At 43.7% G+C, this 21,460-nt stretch overlaps 1 protein-coding gene across 1 annotated transcript in view; it reads left to right on the forward strand.

The window, feature by feature from the left end:
• Window positions 1–21,460, forward strand: part of UBE2N (ubiquitin conjugating enzyme E2 N) — a 68,534-nt gene that overhangs the window by 27,190 nt on the left and 19,884 nt on the right. The window lies entirely within an intron of this gene.

Consider the following 21,460-nt stretch of genomic DNA (forward strand, 5'->3'; position numbering starts at 1 on the left):
GTATCTATTTACTCGGCGTAACTTCATCTTTCACATTATGCAAAAACATTGGGCTAACTTTACTGTTTTTTGTTTTTTGTAAAGCACAAAACAGTTTTTTTTCCAAAACAAACGCGTTAAAAAAATTGCTGCGCAAATACCGTGCGAGATAAAAAGTTGCAACGACCGCCATTGTATTCTCTAGGGTCTTTGCTAAAAAAACATATATAATGTTTTGGGGTTCTATGTAATTTTCTAGCTAATAAATGATGATTTTTACATGTAGGAGACAAATGTCAGAATTGGCCTGGGTGCTCCAGAATGCCTGAAGGTGCTCCGTGCATGTTGAGCCTCTGTATGTGGCCAGGCTATGTAAAATTCTCACACATGTGGTATTGCCGTACTCGGGAGTAATAGCAAAATGTGTTTTGGGGTGTAATTTGTGGTATGCATATGCAGTGTGTGAGAAATAACCTGCCAATATGACAATTTTGTGGGAAAAAAAACCTTGATTTTGCAAAGAATTGTGGGGAAAAAATGACAACTTCAAAAAACTCACCATGCATCTTTCTAAATACCTTGGAATGTCTTCTTTCCAAAAAGGGGTCATTTGGGGGGTATTTGTACTTTTCTGGCATGTTAGGGTCTCAAGAAATTAGATAGGCCGTCAGTACTTCAGGTGTGATCAATTTTCAGATATTCGCACCATAGCTTTTGGACTCTATAACTTTCAAAAAGACCAAATAATATCCACCGATTTGGGTTAATTTTACCAAAGATATGTAGCGGTATAAATTTTGGCCAAAATATATGAAGAAAAATTACTAATTTGCAAAATATTATAACAGAAATGAAGAAAAATGTATTTTTTTACAGATTTTTCGGTCTTTTTTCTTTTACGGCGCAAAAAATAAAGAACCCAGCGGTGATTAAATACCACCAAAAGAAAGCTCCATTTGTGTGAAAAAAAAGGACAAAAATTTCATATAGATACAGTGTTGCATGACTGAGTAATTGTCATTCAAAATGTGAGAGCACCAAAAGCTGAAAATTGGTCTGGTTAGGAAGGGGGTTTAAGTGCCCAGTTGTCAAGTGGTTAAAGGGTGAATCTGGTAAATATCAGACTCAGTGATCACATTTTTTTATTAACCACTTAAGGACCAGCCTCGTTTTGGATTTTAGGTGTTTACATGTTTAAAACAGGTTTTTCTGCTAGAAAATTACTTAGAACCCCCAAACATTATATATGGTTTTTCTCGAATCGTCTTCCAGGGCAGCATCCGAGAGAGATAGGCTCCTCCTCCCTAAAACAGGAAACACATTAGTCCACCATTATAAATTTCACACTCTTACCTGTGTGCCTCAGTTGTTTGTGTTTCCTCCGGACCCACAGGAGCTGCAAGAACGTTTGTTATTTTATTTTCACCTGTCTCTGTGCTTGTTGCAGGAGACCCCCTGCCAGCATCCCATACAGCCCAAGGGGCTTTGGGAGGGCGAGCAGGCGCAGCACTGGGCAACATTGCTCAAAGCCTGAGATTTCGCCCCTACTGAGGGGTCTGCAATCATCCCCCCAGGCTGCAGGAGGACTCTGTCATCCCCACCCCATGCCGCTGTTTAGGCCTGTGTATGCTTCCGCAAGCACCCCCCTCTGGCTTTCCGCAGAATCTGGAGCCCGCCAGGGGGGATGGATACATGCATAGATGGGCGCCCCCCCCCCCCACCGCCGCCGCCGACCGCTGCCGAAATCCTCAGCAGCAGAGGGTCTAGCAGGGAGGGGTTTGCACCTTCTAAATTAGGTCCCTGGTGGCTGCGGCTGTCCCCCCAAACGAATCCGCCGCTCTCCGGGCGGCGCAGCAGCGTCCTCACCGCCACAGGCCGCTACAGGAAGTCGGGGGTGTACCAAGATGGCGCCGAGGAAGTTCCGCTTCCGGGTTGGCGGCCATTTTCCCGTAGTCTATCTACTGCGGAGATAGAGCAGGGACTCCTAGGGGCGGGAAGTTTAAAAAAAAAAAAAAAAGAGAAAACAGAATACAAATAGCAAATTTGTTCAATGCTACCCTTCACTACCAGCACAGTTACTCTACAATACAGCGGCATGTGCAGGTGTGTCCACCAACCTGCACGGGGTCAGCCGGGGGCGGGGCCGGAGCTTATGCAGGAAGCAGATAAAAAGGCCTCTAAGCAGAGGATCCTGGTGGCTGATCATGTCTGACGCTTCCCCACCCTGCCCTGCAGATCCTGCAAATCAGGACAGCTCCAAGGTAAGCCAGAATATTCTTGAATTATCTCTGTCTTAACCTCTTTACTGCCTATCTACAGGCAGTTCCTTTGACTCACGGGGTTTTTCTTTGTTGTTCTCTATGCTCGCTTGCAGGCAAAGACCCCTGAGGAAAGGAAGGCTAAAGGCAAAACATGTGCCTCATGCAGCCACAGGCTTTCCCCAGATTGGAAAAAGCCCCTGTGTCAGAAATGCTTAGACAAAATGGTGGCAAAAGAATCCACAGGGATTTTTGAAAGACCTGCTCAATTCTTTTAAGAAAGAAATTCAGAGCACCATGGCACCACTACGCTCAGCTATAGAGAAATTAGAAACGCCAGCAAGTGTCGCTCAGGCCAGTATCCCATCTACCAGCGGAACACACATTCCAAGGGAGAACAAGGTACAGGCAGAACAAGAGGTGGATTCAGATGAATCTGAATCAGAAGACGGTATCTGTTCAGACTCAGAGGAGGAAGATGACACGACAGACTGCAACCTGTTTCCTTCTGAGGACACAGACAGTCTTCTCAAAGCCATCACTGACACTCTAGGCATTAAAGAACAGAAAACCGCAGAACTCACTATGCATGACAGAATGTACAAAGGGCTCCAGCCCAAGAAGCCAAGAACGTTCCCGGTACACCAAACACTTAAAGACATAGTCAAAAAGGAATGGGAAGACCCAGAGAAAAAGCTTTTCATCCCCGCCACAATCAAACGCAGATACCCGTTTGCGGAAGCAGACACCAAAACCTGGGCTAAATGCCCCAAGGTGGATGCCTCTCTGGCAAAAATCACGAACAAATCGGACTTGGCTTTTGATGACGCAGGTACCCTCAGCGACCCCATGGACAAGAAAATAGAAGCTCTCCTGAAAAGGGCATGGGAAGCAGGGGCGGCAAACCTAAATCCGGCTATTGCTTCCACCTGCACAGCCCGAACCTTGCTAATCTGGCTAACCCAGCTGCAAGATCTATTGGAGAACGACACACCCAGGGAGGAACTAATTAAAACCATCCCCACACTAACTAGAGCGGCAGCTTTCTTGGCAGATGCTTCAGCAGAAACTGTCAGAATATCCTCTAGGACCACGGCACTACTAAACTCGGCCCGCAGAGCCCTGTGGTTAAAATCCTGGGGGGGGGATGCACCTTCCAAGAACCGTTTATGTGGCATACCATTCACTGGAGACCTACTGTTTGGTCCCGAACTAGAAACAGTCCTGGATAGGACTGCAGCAAAAAATAAGGGGTTCCCTCAAACCAAGAAGAGACAAGGGAAGGCGCCCTTTCGGCATTTCAAGAAATTCAATAAGCCAGGGGTAAAAAAGCACTGGGGTCAACAAAACAAGAAAGGCAAAAGTGAATTCATCCTCAAGCCTAATACCCAAAAGAACAAAAAACAATGACTGCCTTCAGGTGGGGGGCAGATTGGCGGCTTTCTCCCACCAATGGGAGGAGATAACAGAAAACAAATTCATACTGCGCACCATAACGGATGGTTATGCAATAGAATTCTCCAACCGCCCCCCAACCAAATACTTAGCGACCATGCTACCCAAGGACAGCAATCAAGCAAAGGTGTTTCTAGAATCCCTACAGAAACTATTAGATCAGAAGGTGATTTGTCACGTTCCCCAAGAGGAGGAACAAAAGGGCTTCTACTCACACATCTTCGCAAAAAGAAAACCATCAGGCAAACTAAGGCTGATACTAAACCTCAAACCACTCAACCGAGGAATAAGATACAAGAGATTCAGAATGGAATCTATCTATTCAATCAGGAACATCCTACCGCAGGAGACATTCATGGCAACACTAGACTTACAGGATGCCTACCTACATGTCCCCATAAGGAAGGATCACCAAAAGTTTCTAAGGTTCGCAATCCAGGGGCCAGCAGCTACGCTGCACCTACAGTACACAGCTCTCCCCTTCGGAATCTCCTCGGCTCCAAGAATATTCTCAAAAATAATGGCGGAAGCACTAAAAGGTCTAAGACAGGAGGGTATTGGAATAATACCATACTTAGACGACCTCCTGTTCTTTGCGGACTCAGCAGCAATCCTAGAAAACAACCTGCGCAAGAGTATGATCTATCTGCAAAACCTGGGATGGTTAATAAACGCAGAGAAATCGCAAATGATCCCAAGCCAGAGAGTAGTGTACCTGGGATACGTGCTGGACTCCAGACTGTCAAAAATTTTCCTAACAAAGGAAAAAGACGTAAAAATGACACAAGCAATTACGTCCCTGCTAAGGAACCATTCCACAACGATCAGGCACGGAATGTCCGTACTAGGACTGATGACGTCTTCCATTCCAGCCATCACCTGGGCACAAATTCACATGCGACCCTTACAGAACTACATTCTGTCCCAATGGGATGGCAGGCAAGCATCCCTAGAAAAATCCATTCCCGTCCCCGCCACAGTCAAACAAACACTCTACTGGTGGCTCAACCCACTTCGGGTCATCGAGGGGCGCAGATGGGCTCAAGTCAATCCAGTCAGCATCACCACCGATGCAAGCGCCCTAGGATGGGGAGCCCACATGGAAGGGCGGTTCTCGCAAGGGAAATGGACACCCAAATGGGCACAAGCCTCCTCAAACTTGAGAGAGCTGAAAGCTGTGGGGGAAGCGCTAAAAACCTTCAAGCCAGCATTACAGGGGAAGGATGTAAAGATACAATCAGACAACGCAACGACAGTCGCATACCTAAACAGACAAGGGGGCACAAAATCCCAAAATCTGATGAGACTGACACAATCTATCCTACTGTGGACAGAAGTGAACATAAGATCGATATCCGGTATTCATCTAAAAGGAACAGACAATACAGTGGCAGATTTCCTGAGCCGGAAAACGATAAAACACACGGAATGGTCACTAAACCAAACAACCTTCACTCAAATCACCCAGAAGTGGGGAATACCCGAAGTAGACCTATTTGCTTCCAGGGCGAACGCAAAATCTCTGATATTTTTCTCCCTGGACCCTACAGATGGCAACAGCGGGGTGGATGCTTTCAACCAAAACTGGAAATGGCATCTGTGCTATGCATTCCCTCCAACTGCCATAATCCCAAAAGTAATCCAAAAAATCAAGGCAGAGAAAACAACAGTAATACTAATAGCACCACACTGGCCCCAGAGAGCATGGTTCAGTCATTTAAAAAATCTCAGCATACAACCTCAGCTGACACTGACGGACCGCCCGGATCTACTGTCACAAGGCCCAGTCAACCATCCGAACCACAAAATCTTGAAGCTCTCGGCTTGGTTACTGAGAGGGTAAAACTCCAGAACAAAGGCCTGTCGGACAGAGTAATCAACACCATCTTAAACAGCAGAAAGCCGGTAACGAGAGCCATCTATGAGAAAATAAGGAAAAAATTTGTTTCTTGGTACGAAGACAGACCAATCTCCAACGGTGGGATAATTCCAATAGTTTTGGACTTCCTACAAGATGGTGCAGACAAAAACATATCACCAAGTACCCTGAAAGTACAAGTTGCAGCACTTTCCTCGGTCATGGATACTAGACTAGCGGAAGACCCGCTGATAAGACGATTCCTCATAGCTCTTAAAAGATCCAAACCAGCCAAATTGTACAAAACTCCCACCTGGGACATGGGCACAGTACTTAAGGGCTTTCTCTCCCCTCCGTTTGAACCTATCGAGGACAGCTCAGACAAAAACCTCACGTTAAAAACTGCGCTCCTTCTGGCCTTAGTATCCGCCAGAAGAGTGAGTGAGATCCAAGCTCTATCTTCAATAGAACCATTTTGTCTAATACATCTGGACAAGATAATTCTCTCTCCAGATCCGGCCTTTCTACCCAAGGTCTCTTCTACATTTCACAGAACCCAAAACATCGTCATACCCTCACTTCCAACAACCATGGATAGTAGGAAAAGAAACATTTACAGCAAACTTGATGTAAGGAACACGCTCATAGCGTATCTCGAAAGAACAAAAGAATGGCGTAGAACGACCTCCCTCTTCATCCTCTATGCAGGAATCAACAGAGGGAAACCAGCTTCAAAAAGCACCATCAGCAGATGGATAAGGATGGCCATACAGATTACCTATAAGGCACAGAATCTCACTCCACCTAGTGAAATCAGAGCGCACTCAACTAGAGCCTGGGCAACCTCGGCCGCAGAGAAAGCAGGGGCAACTCCGGAGCAGATCTGCAGGGCAGCGACATGGTCGAGCTTCAGTACTTTCGCTAAGCACTACCGCATAGACCAGCTGTCTGACCAAGACCAAGCATTTGGTCGTAAAGTGCTCCAGTCTCTAACCCCACCCTAGTAAGTATTGCTTGATATATCCTCTCGGATGCTGCCCTGGAAGACGATTCGAGAAAACAGAGTTAGGTACCTGGTAACTCTTTTTCTAAGAAGTCTTCCAGGGCAGCACTAGTTCCCACCCTTGAAACAACAAAAACCAGGTACAGAGGGGGAGCTTGCAGCTTACAGGGAATTCCTTCGGTGCTTTAACATAACTGAGGCACACAGGTAAGAGTGTGAAATTTATAATGGTGGACTAATGTGTTTCCTGTTTTAGGGAGGAGGAGCCTATCTCGGATGCTGCCCTGGAAGACTTCTTAGAAAAAGAGTTACCAGGTACCTAACTCTGTTTTCTTCTAACACCCTAGAGAATACAATGGCGGTCATTGCAATACTTTTTTTGCACCGTATTTGCGCAGCGGTCTTATAAGCGCACTTTTTTTGGAAAAAATTCACTTTTTTGAATAAAAAAATAAAACAACAGTAAAGTTAGCCCAAATTTTTTTAATATTGTGAAATATAATGTTACGTCAAGTAAATTGATACCCAACATGTCATGCTTGAAAATTGCGCCCGCTCGTGGAATGGCGTCAAACTTTTACCCTCAAAAATTTCCATAGGCGACGTTTAAAAAATTCTACAGGTTGCATATTTTGCGCTACAGAGGAGGTCTAGGGCTAGAATTATTGCTCTCGCTCTACCGGTCGCTGTGATACCTCACATGAGTGGTTTGACCACCGTTTTCATATGCGGGCGCTACTCGCGTATGCTTCTGCGCGCGAGCTCGTCGGGACAGGGGGGTTTTAAAAAATTTTTTTTTTATTTATTTTAAAATATTTTATTTTTACACTGTTTAAAAAAAAAAAAAAATTGTTTCACTTTTATTCCTATTACAAGGAATGTAAACATCCCTTGTAATAGAAAAAAGCATGGCAGGACCTCTTAAATATGAGATCTGGGGTCAAAAAGACCTCAGATCTCATATTTACACTAAAATGCAATAAAAAAAAAAAAAAAAAAGTCATTTAGAAAAATGACATTTGAAAAAATATGCCTTTAAGAGGCGTGGACGGAAGTGACGTTTTGACGTCGCTTCCGCCCAGCAGTATCTTGGAGACGAGTGAGCGCCATCTTGGCCTTACTTGTCTCCTGACACACAACGGAAGAGGACGCGATCGCCTCCGCCGCTACCGACGGCTCCGGTAAGCGGCGGAGGGCACCAGATCGCGGCGGGAGGGGGGGGGCCCCTCTCCCGCCACCGATAAAAGTGATCTCGCGGCGAATCCGCCGCAGGGACCACTTTTATCTGAAAGCCGGCCGCCGCACGAAAATGGGGATACCGGGGTTATGGCAGCTAGCTGCTGCTATAACAACGATATCCCCGTTCAAACTTAGGACGTATATAGTCGTGCGGCGGTCGGGAAGTGGTTAAAAACAAAAACAATGTCTTCCTTCAAAAATAATGTCATTTTAAGAACGTTTGTTCTTTCATTCAGCGAATGTACAAAGATTTTTTGTCTGAATATTCTCGTCTGAAAATTGATCCGTGTGGCCAGCATAAGGCTCAGTACACACCTATGCAGTTTGCTTTTGATCTGTTTCTGCAATGCTTTTTGCTGTGCGTTTTGATTTCTGTGCACGTGATTTTGCTGCGATTTGCATTTTTTTGGCCAATTTGTTGTTGGGCAGATTAAAAAACACAAATTGCTGCAAAAACGCATTACATGCTTTTCTGCAGCTTTTCAATTGAAGTATATTGAACCAAAAAAGCACCGTTTTGCGTGAACGTGTGTCCCATAGGAAAACATGTAAATGAACTGTAGTAGCGATTATTTGCTCTTCTATAAAGGGCTCATTTTAGGGATTTAACCCTATTATGTTACTGGCCGATTAATCGATTATGAAAATGGTAATCGATTAATTGCATAATTGATTCGTTGTCGATTAATCGATTAGTTGTTTCAGCCCTAGTATGAATATTCTTGTCTGAAAATTGATCCGTGTGGCCAGAATAAGGCTCGCTACACACCTATGCAGTTTGCTTTTGATCTGCTTCTGCTGTGCTTTTTGTTGTGCGTTTTGATTTTTGCAAACGTGATTTTGCTGCTATTTGCGTTTTTTGCATTTTTTTTTTAATGCTTTTTTTTTTTTTTTGGCCAATTTGTTGTTGGGCAGATTAAAAAAATCGCAAAACCACGTTACATGCTTTTTTGCAGCCTCTCTATTAAAGTATATTGAACCAAAAAAAGCACAGTTTTGCATTGAAAAAAGTCCTTGACCCTTTCCAAATACGAAAAAAAGCCTCGATGTGAATGTGTCCCATATAGAACCATGTTAAATGAACTGTAGTGTGTTCCTGCAAAAAGCACCAAAAAAAAACACCTAGGTGTGAACCAGGACTAAAACGTTTAGTAAAATAATGGGGTTAAACTAAAATGAACCCTTTTATAGTACAAAAAGAGCAAATTGCTACTGTAAGGGGTTAATTTTTTTTTTTTTCTACTGAGGAACAGTGAAAGTAATATTTGCTGTAGCGATTATTTGCTCTTTTTGTACTATAAAGGGCTAATTTTATTTTTTTAACCCCCTTATGTTACTGGCCGATTAATCGATTACTATTTGCATAATCGATTAGTTGTCGATTAATCGATTAGTTGTTTCGGCCCTACTATTAACCCTTCGGGCCACTAGCAGCGGTTAAAAGTGCCCCACTAGCGGCTGAAAAGTGCCGCTAAAGCTAGCGGCGATTTACCGCTAACACCTGCACCGCCCCAGTGTGAAAGGGGTCTTAAAACTATAGCGCCAATTATTGAAATTTTATCACACCTAATGTACTGACAGCCTATCATTTATTGAGGCCCTAACGTGCCAATACAGTACAAATGCCCCCCAAATGACCCCTTTTTGGAAAGTAGACCATCGAAGATATTTAGTAGGCAAAATGGCAAATTTTTTGTAGTTGTAATTATTTCCCACAATTCTTAGGAAAATTAAGAATTTAAATGTGTGTTTTTGTGAGGGGGAAAAAAAAAGTAATTAAGTTATTTCTCACACATGGCATAGGCATACTTGCAATTACACCCCAAAATATATTCGGCTACTCCTCCTGAGTATGATGATACCACATGTGCGAGACTTTGACAGCCTGACCACATATTTTTATATCACCATGGTATTTTGCGATTTTTCAAACGCAATTTCACACACTAACGCATAAATACACTTTAATGAGTTTCAATACACACAAAGACAATCTAATACCCAAATTTCTGGAAAAATATAAAATATGGTGGTGTGCCACATAAATTGGTACCAAACATGTCATGCTTTTTTGTTTACACACACAAATCCCCGATCTGGCTCTCGTGCCCACAATCACAGGTGACCAGCGGCAATCATGCCCACCGGTCAAGCGCAGCCTGCAGCTCTTAAAGGAGCCACCGTACAGTAATGGCGGTTTGCACAGTGGTGCCATTCTGCGGACGTATATCGGCGTGAGCCAGACGGAAAGTGGTTAACTATATATTGAGGTCTCTAAAATCCATTCTATTTACAGCACACTGACCATCTCCAAGTTCAGTAGGAGGGCAGTAGGTGTTTGCTTTTTGAAGTCTGTGCTCCTATAATTTTTTGTTTCTGCTTCCCGCGTAACCAGTTACATTTGAACTTCAAAGGCAGGTGAATGAGACAGATCTTGGCACAGGCATATCTTTTACATCATGCATTTCTTTTTGCTAGCAGGGACGTATACCCTGAACATGGACTTTCTGTGTTTGCAGCATACGTCCCTGTACACAAGCTGGAGCTGCGCGATTAATCGATTCAATCCCCCTTACGATCTTAATCCGGCATTTCCATGATTCATTTTATGTAACAAGTGCAGAGCCGTTCTCTGCTCACTTTTCATTTTTTCCAGAATCGTGTTATAAAAATCCAATTTTACAGAAGGGCGATTTTAACCACTTCAATACTGGGCACTTTAACTCCCTTCCTGCTCAGGCCAATTTTAAGTTTTCAGTGCTGTTGCACTTTGATTGTCAATTGCATGGTTGTGCAAAACTGTACCCAAAAATAATATTATTATTATTATTTTTTTTTTTTCTTCTTTTGGTGGTATTTAATCGCCACTGTTCTATATATTTACCGGTTTTTATTTTGTTTTTTTTTTTTTTGCTAAATAAACAGAGACCCAAAATTTTGAGGGGGGCGTGGTTCTGGGAGGACATCCATGGACACCTGGACACCCTCCCAGAATGAGAGAGCCCCATTGCAGCCATTTTTCCGCTATAGCGCGGTCGTGAGGTGGTTAATCAGAACGTACATCTTTTTGCTGCTTCAAAAGTATGTTGAAGCAGTACTGCTCATTTAGAACATGAGTATGCAGTATTGTATCTGCTTTTAACATGTTATGTGCATTTTTATTGTGTTATCATTATGTGTGAGGTTGCATTAAAGGTAGAGAAGGCGTCTATAAACACCATCAGTTTGCTTGTTGTGTTAGGTTCTGCCAGAAAATACAGGATTTTTACTTGTAAGCAACAAATGTCAGAAAAGATTTAGGCCCCTTTCACACGAGGCGGACTCCGTTTCTACGGAGCCCGCCTCGGTCCGCCGGCTCAGCGGGAGATCTGTCCGTTGATCTCTGCTGAGCCGGTGGATGACAGGTCTCTCTCTGCACACTGAGTGGGGAGGGGCTTGTCAGACGCCGCTGCCGCCTATGGAGGGATCGGATGAAAACGGACAGCATGTCCGTTTTCATCAGATCTCATCTGATCCGCCAGCGAAGGACCTGGACGTAGAGCCATCCGTCTGCTTTTAGCGAATCGGACGGGGTCGGATGTCAGCGGACATGTCTCCGCTGACATCCGTCGCTCCATAGGCTAACATGGAGCGCCCGTTCAGGTCCGCCGTCAAAACTGACAGGCGGACCTGAACGGTCCGATCTTGTGACAGGGGCCTTAGTCTTTAAATGGTTAAATTGAGAACTCCTAACACAGGAGTTCAGTTCATTGATAAGTAGAAACATTGTTTCTTTTTAGCTTCTTTTATCAGACTTGGCAGGCTGCCCAGAGAGGAGAGAAGTCACTCCACAAAGACTTCAGGCAACTTGCATTGACTTCTATTACAGAAGTCATTTACAAGTCGCGCTGAAGTTATAATCGGCCTTTTTTATCAGCACAATCGGCCGATGCTGTTTAATTAAAAACCCCAAATATCGGCTGATATATCGGCCGGCTTCTAACCACAGCCCCCCACCCATCACCGTGACCCTTGCCGTCATGGCTCCCTCCTTTCCTCTTATTCTCAACAATTACCCGCTTGTAAATATGAAAAGACTCCCGCTCTCTGTCCAGATTGGCAGTGGGCGGGAAACTCGGTAGAGGACAGAGAACACAGTCGCTGCTTTCCGCCTCCTGCTGTGGGGCCCAGTTACCAAAAGACCAGGGACCGCTAGCTTTCTGTGATCCGGGTGTTGGGGACCTCTGCAATACATGATTATGTAGCTGTGCTGGCTGTTTTGAAAAATTAAGTAGAAGTATGTCGGTGCATTGCCATCATTTGAGCATTCAGAGCATGTCCTGTGTTCACATTCTAACACAGAATCATTGTTCTGTTGGGTTGAAAAGTGCAGGTATATAACTTTGTTGCCAGTCAGTCTAATCAGCTTGTACAAGTAAATTGGGCAGACAGGATTGACTCAAAAGAATAGGCCCAAGAGCTTTGAGCTTAGAGCAGTGTGCCAACAGTAATCTGCTTGATCTAGATTGGCTAGTACAGTTGATCAGTAAGCAAAACTTAATTCTTTTGGTACCAGAGAATATCATTGTAAAATCATGTTTTGAAGGTTTTTGCAACCAATAGTTATAGGACCACGGGTAAAAAAGGAAGGCGTGTGTTATATTATATATATATATATATATATAACCACTGGCAACAAAAGTGAGTACGGCCCAAAGTGTCAGAGAGGTGTGTGTGTGTGTGTATATATATATATATATATATATATATATATATATATATATATATATATATATATATATATATATATATATATATATATATATATATATATAATCTCAATCAGTCAAACCAAGCAAATCAAGCTCTATTTGTGTGAAGAAAAAAAATTACATTTTGTTTGGGTACAACATTGCATGATCAGCGCAGTGTTAAAGAGCAAAATATGGCCCGGTCATGAAGTGGGTAAAATCCCCTGGAGTTGTAGTGGTTAAGGTAGTTTAGCCTATTAAGAATGTGAAAAATTAAGCTTTCCTATTCATATAGAAAGCTTTGTATGAGAAACGTATCTTGCTTATAACCTGATTTAGAATCTGCTGTTTTGCATAGGGGATTTTATAATGTCCGTGTGAGGGCTTTCATCAAACCGATGTGCTTGGGTTATATACTTTCCATTGTTTGTAATGTCATGGCTGATTGATGAATAGGAACAAGGTAGGTGGATCCATAGATGGACATATGGGGGATCAGAGAGACAAGCAACTTCTTTCAGTTCACAGGCATGCCTTGCTATTTCTCTGTGCATCACAAATGTTTTTCCAGTTTGCCAAATTGCCGTTTGGCCTATCCTCTGCTTCCAGAGCATTCACAAAGGTGCTCAAACCCCTTCCTGCCTTCTTAAATCAGGGCACTCAGGGTATCTAGATAATCTTCTGATGGACTCCTCCCTTGCAGCTATGCCCAAATGTCCATAGGAATATTTGAATACTCAGGCTTTTGGTTAAAGTGGAGTTCCACCCACTTTTACAACTCTTCAGCATCCCTCACTAAACTGTGCACTGTAAAAAAAATTGGATTTTTTTTTTTTCTCACCACCTACTGTATATCTGCTGTATTCATTTTTCACTTCCTCCTCCCTGGCCGTGGCCCATCGCATCATTTCCTGTTTGCAATGCCTTCTGGGAAGGGGCGGCAACTTCCTCTGAAACTGCCGTTGCTATGGAAACCTGACCTGAAACCTATTACACTGCTTGTGCTGCACTGAGCATGTGCGAGATCTGCAAGGATGAGATCCAGGAAGAAATACAGTCTGGCTTCAGATGCCCACACTTAAGATGGCCACGGCCTGCTGTAAGTTTATAAAATAACAAACTACTGCTATAAACTAACAAAACAGACCTTAGTTTACAGACTAACTTTACTAGAATACATTAAGCTTGTGTATTATAGAGGTATTTTTATTTAAAAAGTATAATTTGGGCCGGAACACCACTTTAAGTAATCAACTTCCAGATATCCACTCTTTCCTACACCCTAAAGTGATTGTAAAGTCTTAGGGGTTTTTTTTTTTTTCTACAAAAATAACAAACATGTTTATACTTACCTGCTCTGTGCAGTGGTTTTGCACAGGGCAGCCCAGATCCTCCTCTTCTCTGGTCCCTGGCTGGAGCTCCTGGCCCCTCCCTCCTTTTGAGTGCCCTTACGGCAATCAGCTTGCTATGGGGGCACGCGAGCCGAGCTGCAGCTTCATGTATCCATTCAGACACAGAGCAGCTGTTCAGGCCCTCCTTCTCCTTCTCCCCTTCCCCCTCTTCCTCCGTCCTGGACAGCTGAGGCACTCGTGGACATCACTGGACAGAGAATGGGGCTCAGGGGGGGAGCTGCACACGGAAGGCTTTTTATCCTAATGCATAGAATGCATTAAGATAAAAAACCTTCTGACTTTATAACCCCTTTTTAAGTACTTGGGTCTCATTCTAGAAACACCCGAAGCAAAAGTCTTTCTTCAAGAAAACAAAACTGTTTCAGATATCTCGCTCAGGCCTTGAGATCAAAGAAGTATCCCTCTGTGACATTCTCTGACAGGTCTGGGTCTTGTGTTGGTCGTCTTTTGAGGCTGTTTCATTCAAGGCCTATCCAACACAATATCTTGATGGCATGGAACAAATATGCTCGCCTCTCTTGACCTGTCTATGCTACTATCCAGCCAAGGTTCTGCCATCCGTTTTTAGTTTTGGACAGAGGAGATGGATTAGTCGGTTTTTATTGGGGTCTCTGCCACTGTTTGGGAGATTCAATCTCTATTTTTTCCTGTTTACCATTATCATAGAAAGAGGCCCTAGAAAACTAATAGAGTGGGAATTTTCCAATGGAGACACTAATTCTGGCGACCCCCAATTCCCATCTCCCCAATGGGAAACAGATGGCATACAAATGAAGACTAGTTATGTCTTCTCTAGCCAAATGAAAAGTTTTGCCTATAGTTCTACTTAAGTACACTTAAGGAACAGGTTTTGGCCTTGTCCGTGTTTTTTTTCCCCCCACAAAGCTAAAGCCTGTGTCCTGTCCTGTACTGTATAATTAGGATAAAAGGAGTTTTTTTGACCTGCCTTTTAAAGCGGCATTAAACAAACCCAAAATCTAATATATTGCAGCTTACCAATTATTTGATGTGGTGGCTACATTTGTTTTCTTTTAGGTTTTTTTCCCTCTGTTTTCACCTGGTGATCTGGCCAGTAACGCAACTCTTGTATTAGAGTGCCCCCAATCTGGATGAAGGAGCTGGGGGGGAGTGTTAGATGTACTAGCAGATTTAAATACAGTAACAAAGTGTTACTAAACGTAAGGTGTTGAGGATGTCCCCTGGCTCTGTAAATATCAGGTTATTTATTTTGGAGTCGGAGTCGGTGGAAGAAGGGGAGGATCAGAGAAGCCAGGATCGAGCAGATTTTTTACACAATGCAGAGGCTTAACCCCTTAGGTTCCACAGTGAGTATAACAAGCATGCTGTACTGCATATAGAGGCTGATTTTGCTGTTGTGTGCTTAGTAACACTTTAACCACTTAAGCCCCGGACCATTTGGCTGGCCAAAGACCAGAGCACTTTTTTCGATTTGGCACTGCATCGCTTTAACTGACAATTGCACGGTCGTGTGATGTGGCTCCCAAACAAAATTGATGTCCTATTTTCCCCACAAATAGAGCTTTCTTTTGGTGGTATTTGATCATCTCTGCGGTTTTTATTTTTTGCACTATAAACAAAAAAATAGCGACAATTTTGAAAAAACACATTATTTTTTACTTTTTGCTATAATAAATATCCCCAAAAAATATATACAAAAAAAAAAAAATTTTCCTCAGTTTAGGCCGATACATATTCTTCTACATATTCTTCTACATAATTTTGGTAAAAAAAATCGCAATAAGCGTTTGGTTTGCGCAAAAGTTATAGCGTCTACAAAATAGGGGATAGTTTTATGGCATTTTTATTGATAATTTTTTTCACTAGTAATGGCGGCGAGCCGCGATTTTTATTGTGACTGCGACATTAAAAATGGACACACCGGACAATTTTCGCGCGATTTTGGGACCATTCACATTTTATACATCGATCAGTGCGATTAAAAATGCATTGATTACTGTGTAAATGTGACTGGCAGTGAATGGGTTAACCACTAGGTGGCGATGTAGGGGTTAAGTGTGTCCTAGGGAGTGATTCTAACTGTGAGGGGGAGGGGCATTGTGTGACACGAAACTGATCACCGCTCCCGATTACAGCGAGCTGTGATCAGTGAGTGTGTCATTAGGCAGAACAGGGAGATGCTTGTTTACATTAGCATCTCCCCGTTCTTCCTCACCGTGAGACGATTGCGGGTATGCCCGCGGACATCAAGTCTACGGGACCCGCGATCACGGAGCTCCCAGCGGGCGCACCCGCAAGCTGCCTCTTAGAGGGCAACGTACAAGTACATTAATCTGCCTCTACGTGCCCTTTTGCCGCAGTATATTTGCATGAGGCGGTCGGGAAGCGGATAAAGCTGAACTCCAGCTAATACTTTATAAGTTACAGCATAGATTTTTTTTTTTTTTTTCCTTTTGGGATATAGGTTTTACATAATAAAAGCTGATCATTTTGAGCATTCCTGTCAGTATTACATGGTTTCTCACCCTGTAACTGCAAGAGAGCTGTTCTGTTGAAATGATGCAGACTTGGATCACTAGATGCAAATAGAAGAAATAAAGCCTAAAAAACCTGAAAACGAATGCAGTCATCACATTGGAGTATTGGTAAGCTGCAATGTAATGTTTGCGTTTATGTTTAATATTACTTTAATTCCATATCCTGAAGTACAGGACACAGGCCCCCCCCCCTCCCCTCTGTGTTACTCTGTCTTCAAATGATTTGCCAGTGTCCATGCACTGGTTCCAGCTCTATGAATAACAAGCCTGTGTCCCGTACTGTACTTCATGATATGTAATTTACAGGAAAGTCAAATTAAATTTTTCATTCTTCTAATGTTTAACTGCTTAAGGACCAGCCGCCGCAGTTATAACCGGCAGGTTGGCTCCCCTGCACGAATCATCGTCGTGGTACATCGGCTGGTTTAAGAGCACTAGGGAGCATGCGCCCACTGCGCGACGACGGAGCCGATGCGCATGCCCGGTGGCCGTGATGTCTGCTGGGAACCTACAATTGCTCCTAAAAGAGACGGAATGGAGATCTGTCAATGTAAACAGACATTTCTGTTCTGTCAGGAGAGAGGAGACAGATCTGTTGTTCCTACTGATTAGGAACAGCAATCAGTCTCCTCCAGGCAGTCCCACCCCCGACAGTTAGAAACACTCCCTAGGACACACATTTAACCCCTAGTGTTAACCCCTTCCCTGCTAATGACATTTATACAGTAATCGGTGGCTATTTTTAGCTCTGATCACTGTATAAATGTCAGTGGTCCTAAAAAAGTGTACGATCTGTCCGCCGCAATGTCTTGGTCCTGCTAAAAATTGCTGCTCATCGCCATTACTAGTAAAAAAAAAGAAAAAAAAAAATTTTTTTTTCAAAATTGTCGCTCTTTTTTTGTCAACTTTGTTTGGGTGCAACGTCGCACGACCGCGCAATTGTCAAACCGCCGCAGTGCCGTATCGCAAAAAGTGCTCTGGTCAGGAAGGGGGTAAATCCTTCTGGGGCTGAAGTGGTTAAGGGGGCAAATCCTTCCGGTCCTTAAGTGGTTAATTTCTATTTTTGAGAGGAGGGTGGGGAGGCAAGGTCCATTTAGTACAAAAAATGGCTTGTAGCAGCTATGTTTTACAGTGCTTTCATAATTTACAATCCATTGTCAGTACCATAGTTGTACAGGTGTAAACAGTCATGAAAAGAAATTGGAGCAGCTGGAAGAATCTCTATCAATGTGAGGTCTGGGTTTGAATTAGTTCAGTAACTCAATGCTACAAGGATACACTGTGCTGCACAGCCAGTTGGAAGCAGTAGACAGTTGCACATTCAACACACACACACATGTTGGCTTCAAATCGATTTGAAGATGAACACCTGCAAATACTACAAGGTGCTTGCACTTAAAAAGGAGCATGACGGGGAAAATGCACTTTGTATATATTGAGTAGATGTTTTATTGCACACTTTTTGGAAGCATATATAATGCCAGCCTAATATGGGCTGAGTCCATTATCTTGTGCCTGGATGTCACCTGTGAAAGCTAGGAGGTCAGCCAGTTTTTTGCAGTAAAATATTTCTTGCCACTTGTGGTACTTGAGCGTTTGACGTGCTTCTTTGATAAGTATAAGTGGATTATCGATGATGTGCGTCATTTACGATGCGTGAGTTGTATGGTGGAGGTCATCAGCCTGAATTTTAACATATCGGGTCTGTACTGTTCAGCGCATAACAGTTCTAAGTTTGTATAATTTCCCTTGTATTTAAAGCTAATGTGTACAGTGAATGGATTCAAAAGTGTCGGTTAACCAGCAATGAAGTCAGTGGGCTACTACTGTTATTCTGCAAACACTACAGCTTTGCTAAAGTCACTCAATATCCCCTATTCTGGTTCATCCCAACGCTATATCCAAAATACAGAGCACACATCACAGGATGGCTGGGAATACACTTTCCAATGCCTCTGCTGTGCAGCTTACTCTTTCTCACTGCTTCCTGTATCATAAATCCTATTTAAAATTCCAAGCCAAGTATGAGTTTCATTGGTAGCTGTGCAAAACTTCTAATTACTGCCATTTTTGAACATTAATATAAAATTTTATATGAGAAGCCGCAAGATGTCTGCAGTGAGAGAGCGTTAGGCCCCTTTCACACTGGGGCGGTGGGGGCGTCAGCGGTCGTTTAAGTGGCGGTATTCGGCCGCCAGCTGTGCAGTTTTAACCCCCGCTGGCGGCCGAAAAAGGGTTACAACCGCTCGCATAGCACCGCTACATCGGCGGTATAGCCGCGCTGCCCCATTGATTTCAATGGACAGGAGCGGTGAATACACCGCTCCTTCACCGCTCCAAAGATGCTGTTTGCAGGAGTTTTTTTTCTCTCCTGCCAGCGCACCGCTTCAGTGTGAAAGCCCTCGGGCTTTCACACTGGAGAAACCGTAGTGGCAGTTTTAGGTCGGTTTGCAGGCGCTATTTTTAGCGCAATAACGCCTGCAAACCGCCCCAGTGTGAAAGGGGCCTTAGAAATCAATTTCCTGAATCACAAGCCGAGTTCTCAAGATGAACGGATTAGTGGAGAAAGGAGTCTGGTGGATTGGAGGAGTACAGCAGTGTGTGGCTGTAAAATGTCACTACAAGTGAACCAGCAACCTTCCCAACCTTCCTCCGTTTAAGGTAGAGAATACCCCTTTGGACCCCAATTAGTGTGATCCTTTAGTGACGTTGTAACATGCCTTGGCATTGCTGTGTAGGAGGGACTGAAGAGCCTGCCTATACAAATACAGTTTTTGAGCGAGTTCATTTTTGCCTAGACACAGTTGTGGTGGTGGGGGCTGCTCCAAAGTGGTCAGTAATAAAAGGATAGTCATCTGCTGGCACCTTATAAAATAAACTGTTTGGAGGGACTGCCATTCGCAGCTTTACTAAAAATAATTGCCTGGCTGTCTTTGTACTCCATGTGCAGGGCAAAAGACTAGTTTACTTTAAACACTTGCCAACCACAATACATATATATATACGTTGTGGTTTGCAATTAGTTTACTGGGGTTGTGGCTGAAGCTATTGGCCATAACCCAGGTGTTTTTTATTTATTTTTTTTTCCCAGCCTGCGGCTGGCTTGCTTGCTCTTGAAAGTGTTCTGAAAGTGTTTTATTGCCTCTGGGAGTGCACTCCCAGAGGCAATAAAAATAGTAGATCGTCTTTGATCACCGATATAGCCTTGGAGGACAGGAGCGACATCATGACGTCACTTGCTGTCCCCTCAAAATAAAGCAACACACAGCCATTACTGTCTAAACAGCTGACAACAATAGTGCGCACACCCCCTAAGTGAAAATGTCCAGATTGGGCCCAATTAGCCATTTTCCCTCCCCGGTGTCATGTGACTCGTTGGTGTTAAAAGGTCTCATGTGTGAGTGGGGAGCAGGTGTGTTAAATTTGGTGTTATCGCTCTCACTGTCTCATACTGGTCACTGGACGTTCAACATGGCACCCCATGGCAAAGAACTCTCTGAGGATCTGAAAAAAATGATTGTTGCTCTACATAAATATGGCCTAGGCTATAAGAAGATTGCCAAGAAACTGCGGCACAGTGGCCAAGACCATGCAGCGGTTTAACAGGATAGGTTCCACTCGGAACAGGCCTTGCCATGGTCGACCAAAGAAGTCTCGTACACATGCTCAGCGTCCACATCCTGAGGTTGTCTTTGGGAAATAGACGCATAAGTCCTGCCAGCATTGCTGCAGAGATTGAAGGGGTCAGCCTGTCAGTGCTCAGACATCCCCCACTGCATCAGACTGGTCTGCATGGCTGTCGTCCCAGAAGGAAGCCTCTTCTAAAGATGATGCACAAGAAAGCCCCAAAACACTTTGAAGACAAGCAGACTAAGGACATGGTTCCAGTAATCCATGTCCTGTGGTCTGATGAGACCAAGATAAACGTATTTGGTTCAGATGGTGTTAAGTGTGTGTGGCAGCAACCAGGTGAGGAGTACAGCATGATCCCCTCCCTTAAGAGACTGGGCCGCAGGGTAGTATTCCAACATAATGACCCCAAACGCACCTCCAAGACTACCGCTGCCTTGCTAAAGAAGCTGAGGGTAAAAGTGATGGACTGACCAAGCATGTCTCCAGACCTAAACCCTATTGCGCATCTGTGGGGCATGGAGGAGTCTAAGAGGTCTCCAGTGACAACCTGTGAAGCTCTGGTGAACTCCATGCCCAAAGGGTTGAGGCAGTGCTGGAAAATAATGGTGGCCACACAAAATTGACACTTTGGGCCCAGTTTGGACATTTTCACTTAGGGGTGTACTCACTTTTGTTGCCAGTGGTTTAGACATTAATGGCTGTGGGTTGAGTTATTTTGAGGGGACAGAAAATTTACACTGTTATACAAGCTGTACACTCACTACTTTATATCTGTATTTATATCTATATTCTTTGTAGCTGATGATGGCAATGGTGGGTTTTTTTTTTTTTTGTTTGTTTGTTTTTTCTCCCAGTGAATGTATATGCAATATAGGAGGAAGAAGTAGTGGGGATGCCGGATAGTGTAATATTTAAATCCAATATTTTATTCTTAAACAGCTAGGGTACTCGCATCTCTATACATATTAAAATCAATACACCGCGAGTGGCAAGCTTGTACGCTGACGTCACTTCTGGTGCCTGTCTGTCCCAATGTGTATTGTCAGTCACGTGACTTCATCAGGGAATAATGAAGTCACGTGACTGTGATGATACGCGCCTGCCACCCCAGAATTTTTGGAACTACATTTCCCATGATGCTCAGCTACACTGCAGAGTGCATGAGCATCATGGGAAATGTAGTTCCAAAACCTCTGGGGTGCCAAGCCTTCTATATATATAATGTTTGGGGGTTATAATTAATTTTCTATCAAAAAATACTAATGCCAGAAAAGGTTTGGTCTTCAAATGGTTGATGGCATCCTCCCATCTGCAGCACATATATTCGCTTTTCCTTCCCTCCCCTGCTGCTTTTTTCGGCTCCCAGATGCAAAGAAA

The sequence above is a fragment of the Aquarana catesbeiana genome, linkage group LG03, assembly GCF_042186555.1.
Source record: "Aquarana catesbeiana isolate 2022-GZ linkage group LG03, ASM4218655v1, whole genome shotgun sequence".
Classification (NCBI taxonomy): Eukaryota; Metazoa; Chordata; class Amphibia; order Anura; family Ranidae; genus Aquarana; species Aquarana catesbeiana.